This window comes from Protopterus annectens, chromosome 2.part1, assembly GCF_019279795.1.
Source record: "Protopterus annectens isolate FY-2018-M chromosome 2.part1, PAN1.0, whole genome shotgun sequence".
Classification (NCBI taxonomy): Eukaryota; Metazoa; Chordata; order Ceratodontiformes; family Protopteridae; genus Protopterus; species Protopterus annectens.
In genome coordinates, this window is record NC_056729.1 from 922,006,093 (window position 1) to 922,016,244 (window position 10,152).

The following is a 10,152-nucleotide window of genomic DNA, read 5'->3' on the forward strand; positions in this document are numbered from 1 at the left end:
TAGAATTTAGGTGGGTGGGGAGGTGTGATTGGCAGGTAGGAGGGAGGAAGGGGAGGAGCAGAAGTATGGAAGTATTGGATGGTGGGGAGGGATCTTTTATAGAGTATAAATGTAGGAGTACTGGGGTGGTTGGGAATTGGGGGCAGGGTAGGGGAGCGGAGTGAGCCCACAGGGCAAACGGAAGGGGAAGAACTGGAAAGAAGGTGGCTGTCAGAAACCAATCAGCCAGCTATGGGAGAAATGTTAAGTGCAGGAAAAATACTGAGCAGTAGGCAGGAGGGTGTGGGGGGAGAAAGGTAGAGTACAGCACAGGGTACAGCAGGCCAGAAGGGAAAGAAAATGAAAAAAGTAGGGCTAGTTAGGACAGAGTAGAAAAAAAAAGTAGGGAGAACACTTTGCTAATTCTGAGCGAAGTATCAGGTTCGAAAGGCAAGTTTCAGCAACCTTACTTTGAGGCGAGGTTGACTAACAATAGAAGCCTAAAAGGCCAAATGCAGAGAACGTTGTCGCTAGCACTCTATATATTTCCTCGTATTCAAATATAATATACTTCATAACTAAACATTCCCATACCCCTTAGAATTGGTGTGGAGAGCCACAGAAGGACTGCAAGCAGTATAAGGGGCACAGTGGTCAACAGCAGAGGCACTCTTTGACCACAGTAGAGGGTCAATTTCAAAAGCTACAAATGTGACCTTCTATTTGGAGCATATAATGGAGCATTTAATGGAAGACCTATTTGGAGCATTTAATGGAATATTCAGCCAAATGAACTAATGAAGTATCATATAAGCTTACTCACATACAAGTTTTTAATTGAGTGATTGTTTTTGTGATTCATGATTACGGCAAGGAATGATATTTTTTTTTATCAACAAACCAAAATCAGAATAATGATGGATGCAAAGGAATGATATGGACTCCATGATTAATGTCTGAGACATTATAATCAACACTCAGAAATATGCTCATAAACTAATAAAATGACAGTGAAATAGTTTATACTGAAATTGTTTGTTTCACTGTTAATGTACCATCTCCATTCCCCATACCCCCTGCTACTTAAATATAATAACGATGAAATTGCTGTATCTCAGGAAAAACAAGTGAAATGTCAGAAATACTGCATTCTTACTCCAAGTAAAAAAGACAACCTACACATTTATGATCACACATTAGAATGCTCATTATATATGGCTCTCAGTTAAGCCTGGCACCAAAAAATATGTTTCATCTCTTTTGCATATTTACTGCGAATGAAATACTAGGCAAAATGGCAGTCATTTTTAACTCAGATAATGAGCAAGTGAAGTATATCACTAACCATCATTTCTTTTTTTTTTTTTTTGCAGGTAACCTATTTTTGTCTAATAAAATCAAATAACTCTGTATCAAAATAAAATCAAATAACTCTCTCCCACAGTTTTGGAACATGTTGTCTGAGTCTGTAATGTGCTCAGGCTACAATCACAATTGTAGAATATTAATGATACTGTTACATTATCACAAATCAGTTTTTCCTTATCTTTGGGATAATGAGGTCATCACATTTCTGGTAATTAAAGTAATAGAGAACTACACAAGATAAAATAATTACTGCGGTTTTGTACATTTTATACTCAACATTAAATAATATCTAGATACTACAATGAATATACTATTTGTACATTGAGCAGGGACAACAAACTGCTGTTAGAATTAACTTCTCTGTGTTGCTCAGACAATAAATTGTATTGCCCAGATAAGGAGACAGCTTAAAAGGAAAATGTTACCAATTTATGCAGGCCAACCAGCAATCTGCTGTATTGAGGAATACATTACTTCACAGAAAGCAGAGAAACCTATACATATAGCTACCCTTAAACTGCGTTTTATAACTTCTCATTGCCAACTTATGTTTACTGAGTAATCCCCATTACTCAAGACCGTGGAAAACCTTCTCAGATGTATTGGCATTGTCAAAGTGAATTAGCCCCTCTGCATATAACAGTAAAAATAAGATACAACGAACCATTCACCATTGACAAAAGCTTCCAAATTATACCAGGCTGTTATTAGAAGCTCTTAAGGTACATCAGAATCTCAATTTAAATTGAGAAAGTGCAAGATGGTGGCAGCTGGCTGCCACAGTATCTTTCCTCATGTTTGCTTGTGCATGTTTGCTAATTACTGATTTTACAGTTTTTATCATTAAATCTGCTTTACAGTTACAGAGTGGCTGACTACTTTAATGACAAATCTCTGTATACCCACTATCTTAGATTCAGCTTAGTAATACCTGCTCTAGTTTTTTAGTAAGAAGTAGTAGCACAACGAAGATAGAGTTTATTAATACACAAATAGTTAAGCGCTTTCATCAAACAGTATGACTTCATTTTGCTGATCTAGGTTTTTGTTATACTGTGATACACTTTTCTCTGCTTTTTTCCTGAAGTGATTCTTTTTAGACATTGTCTTCATCACCAATCCTCCTTTTCTCTATTTTTACATGGGGTTGGGATTTCACATTATTAGTCAAAAAGCCAGAGTTTACATAAGCAGGTGGTACCTAAACCCTACCTGGTCAGCATATTTCATTACTGTAGCAATGCCAGTATTAAAATATTTTTTGCCACACAGAGAGGAAATGGTGTATTACCTTTAGGGTATGTTTGGACACTTAGAATATTTGCTTTCATTGTGATGCTGGACACTGGGCAATTCACTGTGGATTCATAACACTAAACTGCCACACAAATATTTCAGCCTTGTGTGTGTTTGTTGGTTTGTGGAGAATATCAGTCTGTAAACATATCTGAGCTGGATATTTTGCGCTCTGCTTGGCTTTCTGAATCCTGGACATGAGAAACTGCAGCTTCACTTTGGAGACTTAGGGGAGCATTAACTTCATTGCTTTGTAGGTGTACTTGCTTCTGAATCTCTAGAACCTTATTGCATTTATTTGCCTCTTCTGAAATGAATTAAAATTTTATTGGATAAAACCATCATTTAGGCCTCCACATAGTCATTAACTGTCTTAGAGCTGTAATGCCTTAAAAAAAGAAGTTATGTACTCACCATAACGTTCCATCTGAGTAGTTATACTTCATTTTCTGCAATCTGTGGGTATTCGGATCCATATCGGATCCGAGCCAGCAACATTTTATCAAGCATCTGCTCCAAGCTCCTCCCCTTACCCATAATCCCTCACCTCTCCTACCTTACCTCAGATCGAGTTTGCCACTAACCAAACTATTAACAACTCAATAACGTTAACCTAGAACAGGTTCGGGGGAAGGAGAGAGGGATGGTTGCAGAAAATGAAGTATAGCTACTCAGATGGAAGGTTATGGTGAGTACATAACTTCCTTATCTGAAGTAGTTAACTTCATTTATCTGCAACCTGTGGGACAGAGTCCCCAGCTACCAAAACTCCTGGGAAGCCCTCATGGAAGGATATTCCTGAGCACCACAGAGCCAAAGGATGATCTCCCTATAGAGATCAAATCCAACTTATGAGAGATGAATGTATGTGACCTTGCCCAGGTTGCTGCCCTGGAGTAAACGCCTAATCTGAACTGATCTGAGGGGGACCGGTTTGATGGACCAATTGTAAAGCAGCTTTGAAATCTCATGTGCTGCGGCCTCCCTTTGAGCGGGTGGGACATCCGAGAGGCCCTTTGATTGTATAGGTGGGGTGATGAACAGGATGGAGTATCCTCTGGATATTATTTGGAGCACCCAAATGTCCGCCGTGATGGACTCTCAAGCTAGGTGCAATGACAATCTTCCCCTGACTGTCTCCAGAGTAGGACAGTTTGGCAACCCCTCAGGGTTGCTGCGCGGGTTGGTCTGAGAAGGTCTTCCTCGACCCAAAGTTCCTTGGACCCCCCTCTGCCTCTGGGGCAGAATAGGTCTTGTCCCCTCTGCCTGTAGTGGATGAGTTATCCTGAGTGTCACGGAAAAACTGAGATTTTCTGAACCACATCTTCTTCTGCCCTCTCTGATTCCTAGAAAAGGATCTTTGAGGGCTACAGAAGTGGACTTTGATGGCAGAGAGAGTCTTCCCATCCTTCCCGCTCTGGACTAAGGTGTCACAAACTATCTTCCCAAAAAAGGAGGAACCGTCAAAGGGAGCATTCATGAAAGATGCCTTGAAGGGATCCGTGAATTGACAGAGTCTGAGCCAGGCGTGCCGCCTCATAGCTGCACCAGTCCCAGCCTCCCTAGCCACTCCTTCCGTAGCATGGGAAAGAAGATGCACGGACGTGTTAGAAACGGATTTCAGAGTTGACATTTTCACCAAGAACAGCCGCTTGTCCTCTGGCGACAAGGACTCTGGGGGCAACACAGCGAATTCCATGACCAGGTTTCGCTGGAGTTAAATGACGTGTGCCAAATAATTCACTGCTCATATGGAAAACATTGCTGAAGAAAAAACTCGCTTCCCAACGTGGTCCACCTCCCAGACTCTTTGTCCAGAGGGTGGACCGAAGAACTTTCCTGAGCCAGTTCTCTCTTGGTGGCAGCTGCCACCACCATAGCATCCACAGGGGATCCCTTGTACCAAGCCTGTCTGTTGTGGGAGGAGAAAGGATCCTGTCTAAGCATTTGGGTATTGGTTCTATGGTGTCAGGCTCCTTCCATGTCCGCGTGGTGATAAGATCCACTAATGGATCTGCAGGAGGGGACACCCAGGATGTAGATGGGCACATGCCAAAGGCCTCCAGGAATACTGATTCATCCATTGAGGGTTTTGGGGATGACCAACCTCCCCATCTGGTGGAGGATTTCCATGATGTCTCCAAAGAAGACATCCTCGGGAGGTGAGCTGGGGGAACCTTCATCCAAGTCAGTATCTTCTGTGAGGGACTCGGGGGAGTCCATGTGCCTCTTCTTACATGAATGCTTACGTGGGGCCTCCTCAGTGGGACTCTCTGAAGAGGGCTTGTAAGTCATGGGGGTTCCACAATGGGATCCACCTGGGGGTCGTCTGGCACGGGCTGTCGCTGGGACAAGCTGATGTCAGTCATGACCAAATCCAAGTCATCCTGGGTGGAGTCCAAGGCAATGGGCTGGGGTCTCAATCCCTGGGAGAGAACCCTCTCTACCAAATCGAAGGCTGAAGGAGAGCGCACCTCCTTGACAACCAACAAGGAAGAAGTTCTCCCTGGCTCTGTTGTGAGGATCGGGGCCGAGGCCAAGGTAGCCAGGGTTCCGAAGGAACAGCTCGGATCCAACAAAGTCGGAGCCAAAGACAACTCCGTTCCCTCAGATCCGGCTCCATGTTCTCGGCCCCAAGAGTTGCTCGGATCCAAACAAGTCTGATCCGAGGAACTCAAGGTAATGGCCGCCATCGAGGTTGGAGGAACCGTCGGCGCCAAACTCCCAGCTCCGAGGATCCTCAGATGCATAAACCCAGAGACTGACGGTCGGATCGGGGAAGAAGAGATAGGATGGAAGAAGGGCATAGAGGTCCCCTCTCCGGTTGAAGAGGACCCTGGCAAGATTCCCATTTGGATTTGGGTCCAAATGAATCTATGCATCATCCTGTCCACGTCAAGCTCCGATAGACTCCACGTTGACCTTGAGGAGGCGACAAACTTGGATATGGCCCTATGAGATCACCTTGAAGAAGACCTCCGATCCAAGGGCTCCGTTGGCTCCGGGGTGAACCTCGGGGAATAGAGAAGTGGTCCTAACAACTTTCACAGGTGGACTGGGAAAAGGCTCCCACTCAGATCATCACCTGCGGTGCCTCTCTACCCTTTTCTCTCTCTCTCTTTTTTGTCCTTATCTGCAGCTTTTTCCCTGCTTCAGCAGGTTTAGAGGGAGGTTGAGTCCCAGCCTGAGGGGGGGGGGGGGTTGGTCGGCTACAGGAGCCAGTGTCAAGGCCGACATCTCTAAGGCAGAAACTGGTAGCAGGCCTTGGCTACCAGATTGCCTTCCTTTCTTTAAGGGCTCCGGGATTGAACCCTGCACACACACAGCACATGGCAAACTGAGATGGGGAACGCCAAGGCAAATAACACACAGAGTGTGGCCATTAGCTGGTGAAAGCTTGTGGCCACACTCTGTGCATTTCTTGAACACTGGTTTAGGCTGGTCATCCATAAAACACTCCACTGAGCCAACCACAGAACTAGACACACGCACACTCAGGGGTTGACTAGGCCTACTCTAATCAAGAAAGAAACACAAACGTTCTAACTAATTTTTTTTTTTTTTTTTTTACAAACTGATGACAAGACGAAGGGGAGGAAGGGCTATCACAAACAACTACTCTCACACACTAAAGAATCACACTTTCCACTTACACTACCTAACTTGGAGCTATAGAGACCACGATGCATACTCATGAAGTGGCAAACGAGATCTGGGGGAAAGTAGGAGAGGTGAGGGATTATGGGTAAGGGGAGGAACTTGGAGCAGATGCTTGATAAAATGTTGCCGGCTCGGATCTGATATGGATCCGAATACCCACAGGTTGTAGATAAATGAAGTTAACTACTTCAGATTTGTAGAATATCAACAGGAGTTGTACATATATTTTTTTAAACTACCAGATTTCTTAAATGGGCTAAATATTTGCAGTACCAGTGTAAACATGCAGAATCATATTAACTTAAAAGGACTTGTCTGTGTATAGTTTTGTACACATGTTCCTGCATATTGTGAAAAGATGGTCTACAAATCACTTCTGCACAGAGATTATTATTTACCTTTGAGTGGTACTGCTATACTCTTGCTTTTGGATCAGTCATTATCAGTTACATTTTCGTCATTTCTTTATGGTCAAGTACCATAAAGTTAAGAACAGTCTGCTTATTAATTACTTTGACTGCATTCATAAGTGTACTCAAGAATAAAAATCAAACTTCAGAACTTGCACATTTTACAATTGTTTTTACAAAGTACAGTTGTGTACACTTACCATAAATGTAGATGTTCGAGTGCATTCACTGTTGCAGTCATCATATTTGGGTTATCCCTGCGAGGGTAGCCCTCAGTCAACCCGAATACCAGAGGCTTAGTATTTCTGCATCGGTTGTCGTCACTCCAGGACTGAAGTCAGGTCATCCGTAGTATAAAATAAGGCAGCCAACGCCATTATATCAGATTTTCTTGCCATGTCAGGAGCCCCCAAGAGGGAGCTAGGTTATGGTGGAAGAATACCACCAGTAGACAGTAAATACCAAACATTTCTTGTAAGGGGAGTGACAGAGAGAGGCAATGGGAATGGAGGGAGGGAAACCAGGACTGCAACATTGAATACACTTGAACATCTACATTTATGGTAAGTGTACACAACTGTACTATGTTCTTCATGTTTCACTGTTGCAGTCATCACATGGGTTGATTCCCAAAGCTGAAGAAAAGGGTGGAGGCAGTCAAGAAGACTGGGGCCTGGCTAGGATGCCCTGCAAGACAGCGGTGGCAAAGCCTGACCTGGATTTGGAGAAGATAGGCAGGTGGTAATGCTTGAAGGTATGAACAGATGTCCATATTGTAGCCTCCAGGATGTCCCTGATGGGACCCCTCTGAGGAAAGCTGCAGAGGTGGAGGTTGCTCTGATAGAATGTGTTCTGACCACCTTTAGGGGAGGTTTCCCATGTTGCTTGTAGCAGAAATGGATGCAGTGTGCTATCCATTTGGAAATGGATTGTTTGGATATGGCCTTGCCCTCTGCTCCTGCAGCAAAGCTGATTAACAATTGATCAGTTTTCCTAAATTATTTAGTCCTGCCTAGACAGAATCTGAGCTGTCTGTGCATCTCTAAAGAGTGCAGTATCCTTTCCCCCTTGTTTTGGGGGTTAGGGAAAAGGTGGGCAAATTAATGGTTTGGTTGAGAGCCACACTGGACACCACATTTGGCATGAAGGATGGGTTAATCCTGAGGGAGACCCTCTCAGCATGGAAAATGATGAAGGGCATTACAGCCATTAGTTAGTGCTTGTAGCTCGGATACTCTTCTTACTGAAGTGATAGCCAGAAGCAAGGCTGTCTTCCATGAGAGAAACTTTAACTATGCTGAAGCTGCTGGTTCAAATGGGGGCAGGGTGAGCTTTTCTAACACAAAGTTTAGATCCCAAGCTGGGGTAGGTGCTCTTCTGGGTGACCTCAAGTTGATAGCCCCTCTTAGCAACTCTTTGATGAGAGGGTGTTAGAAAAGAGGTGGCTCTGTGTTGAAATGAGCAGAGATAACTGAGGCATGACTTTTAATAGTAGAAAAGGATAGACCCTTGTGTAGTAGGTTAGCAAGGCAATCCAGGATGAGAGGTAGGGAGGGCTGTTCCATCCTTGCTCCCTTAGTCTGGATCCAGGTGCAAAATCTTTTCCATTTGTCAGCATAAGACTTTCTAGTGCTAGGGCATCTGGCCTCATGTATAACATCTAGAACCTGTTTCCTGAAATTGGCAGCTTGTGCAGTGGTCAGGGGATAAGCCAGAATGCCAGACTGAGGGTCTGCAATAGGGGATGAATGAATTCTCCTTTCCTCTGGGTCAGGAGTGTTGGGATCTGAGGGAGATGCCATGGTGGCAGAGGTGACAGGCTGTGCAAAAGTGGGTACCAGTGCTGGCATGGCCAGTCTGGGGCAATCAGGATTGTCCTCGGTTTTTTCCTCCCTTATTTTGAGCAGTACCCTTGTAATGAGTGATAGTGGGGGAAATGCAAAGACAGAGGTTGACCCACGGGAAGGATACAGCATCCACTTTCCAGGCCTTGCAGTGAGGTTGCCTGGTATAGAACTTGATGAGCTGATGGTTGGAGTGGGATGCAAACAGGTCGACCTTCGGGGTGCCCAATTTCTGAGTTACAATGGTGAAGGTTCTTTGGTCTAGCTGCCACTCGTGTGGGTCAAGAAGATTTCTGCTTAAGTTGTCTGCCAGAGTTTAGAGAGTCTGGCAGGAATTGTGCTAACAGGTGTAGTTGTATGGCTGAGGCCATGTGCCAAAGTGTAATGGCAAGCCTGCACAGAGGGTACGAGTGAGCCCCTCCCTGCTTGTTGATATACCACACCACAGTGGTGTTGTCTGTTTTGATCAATAGAGCCCCCGGAGAGAGTAGGGGTCTGAAAGCTGTCAGCGAGTGCTGTACAGCTAACATCTCTTTTTTGGTTGATGTGCAGATGTATTTGATGTGGGCTCCATTGGCCCTGTATGCACCTGCCATCCAGGTGTGCACCCCAGGCATAGTCTGATGCATCTGTGGTGAGGGTCTGGGTGGCGTGTGGTTGTGAGAAGGGTAGTCCCTTGTTGTGGTCACATGCTGCTGCCCACCAAAGAAAATCTTTCCTTAAACAAGGCATCATTGGTATAAGAGTTTCCAGGTCTTGAGTGCTGACACCAAAGGCTTTTTAGGTACCATTGTAGTTTCCTCATATGCAGTCTGGCATATGGAATAAGTAGAATGCAAGAAGCCATGAACCCCAGAGCTTGCAGGATTTTCTTTGCGGATAACTGGGGTCTGGTGGCTAGTTGAGAGAAATAGGTCGCCAGGTAGGTTTATTTTTCTGGTGTAAGGAATGCCATCTGAGATGCTGTGTCCAGGCTTGCTCCCAGGAATATAATTTTTTGGGTGGGTACTAGTTTGGATTTCTTTTCGTTCATAGTATACCCTAGGGAGGTCAGTAGGTCCTTTACAAAGGCCAGGTGCTTGAGCAGCTTTTCTGGACTGTCTGCCTGAATTGGGCAGTCATCTAAGTATGGGTAAATTTGAATATTTCTTTGCCTGCAAAAAGCAATGGTGGGAGCCAGACATTTTGTAAAAACTGTGGGAGCAGTGGATAAGCCAAAGGGAAGCACAGAGAACTGAGAGTGCAGTGATCCTGCTCTGAAACGAAGATATTTCCTGCATGATTCCCTGACTGGGATGTGTAGTTAGGCCTCTTTTAGGTAGAGCGTGGCTAACCAAGCATCCTTGGAGAACATAGGTAGTAGTTGCTGGAGGGTGAGCATTTTGAATTTTGGTATCACCAGAAAGGTGTTTAGAATGGATAGATCAAGGATGGGGCGCCAAGTGCCCTCTTTTCTGTGTACCAGGAAGAGTATGGAGTAGAAAACTTGGCCTATCTGCTCTGCAGGAATAAAAAGTTATGTACTCACCATAATGTTCCATCTGAGTAGGAAACTTCATTTGTCTGCAACCTTTGGGTATCGGATCCGATCTCGG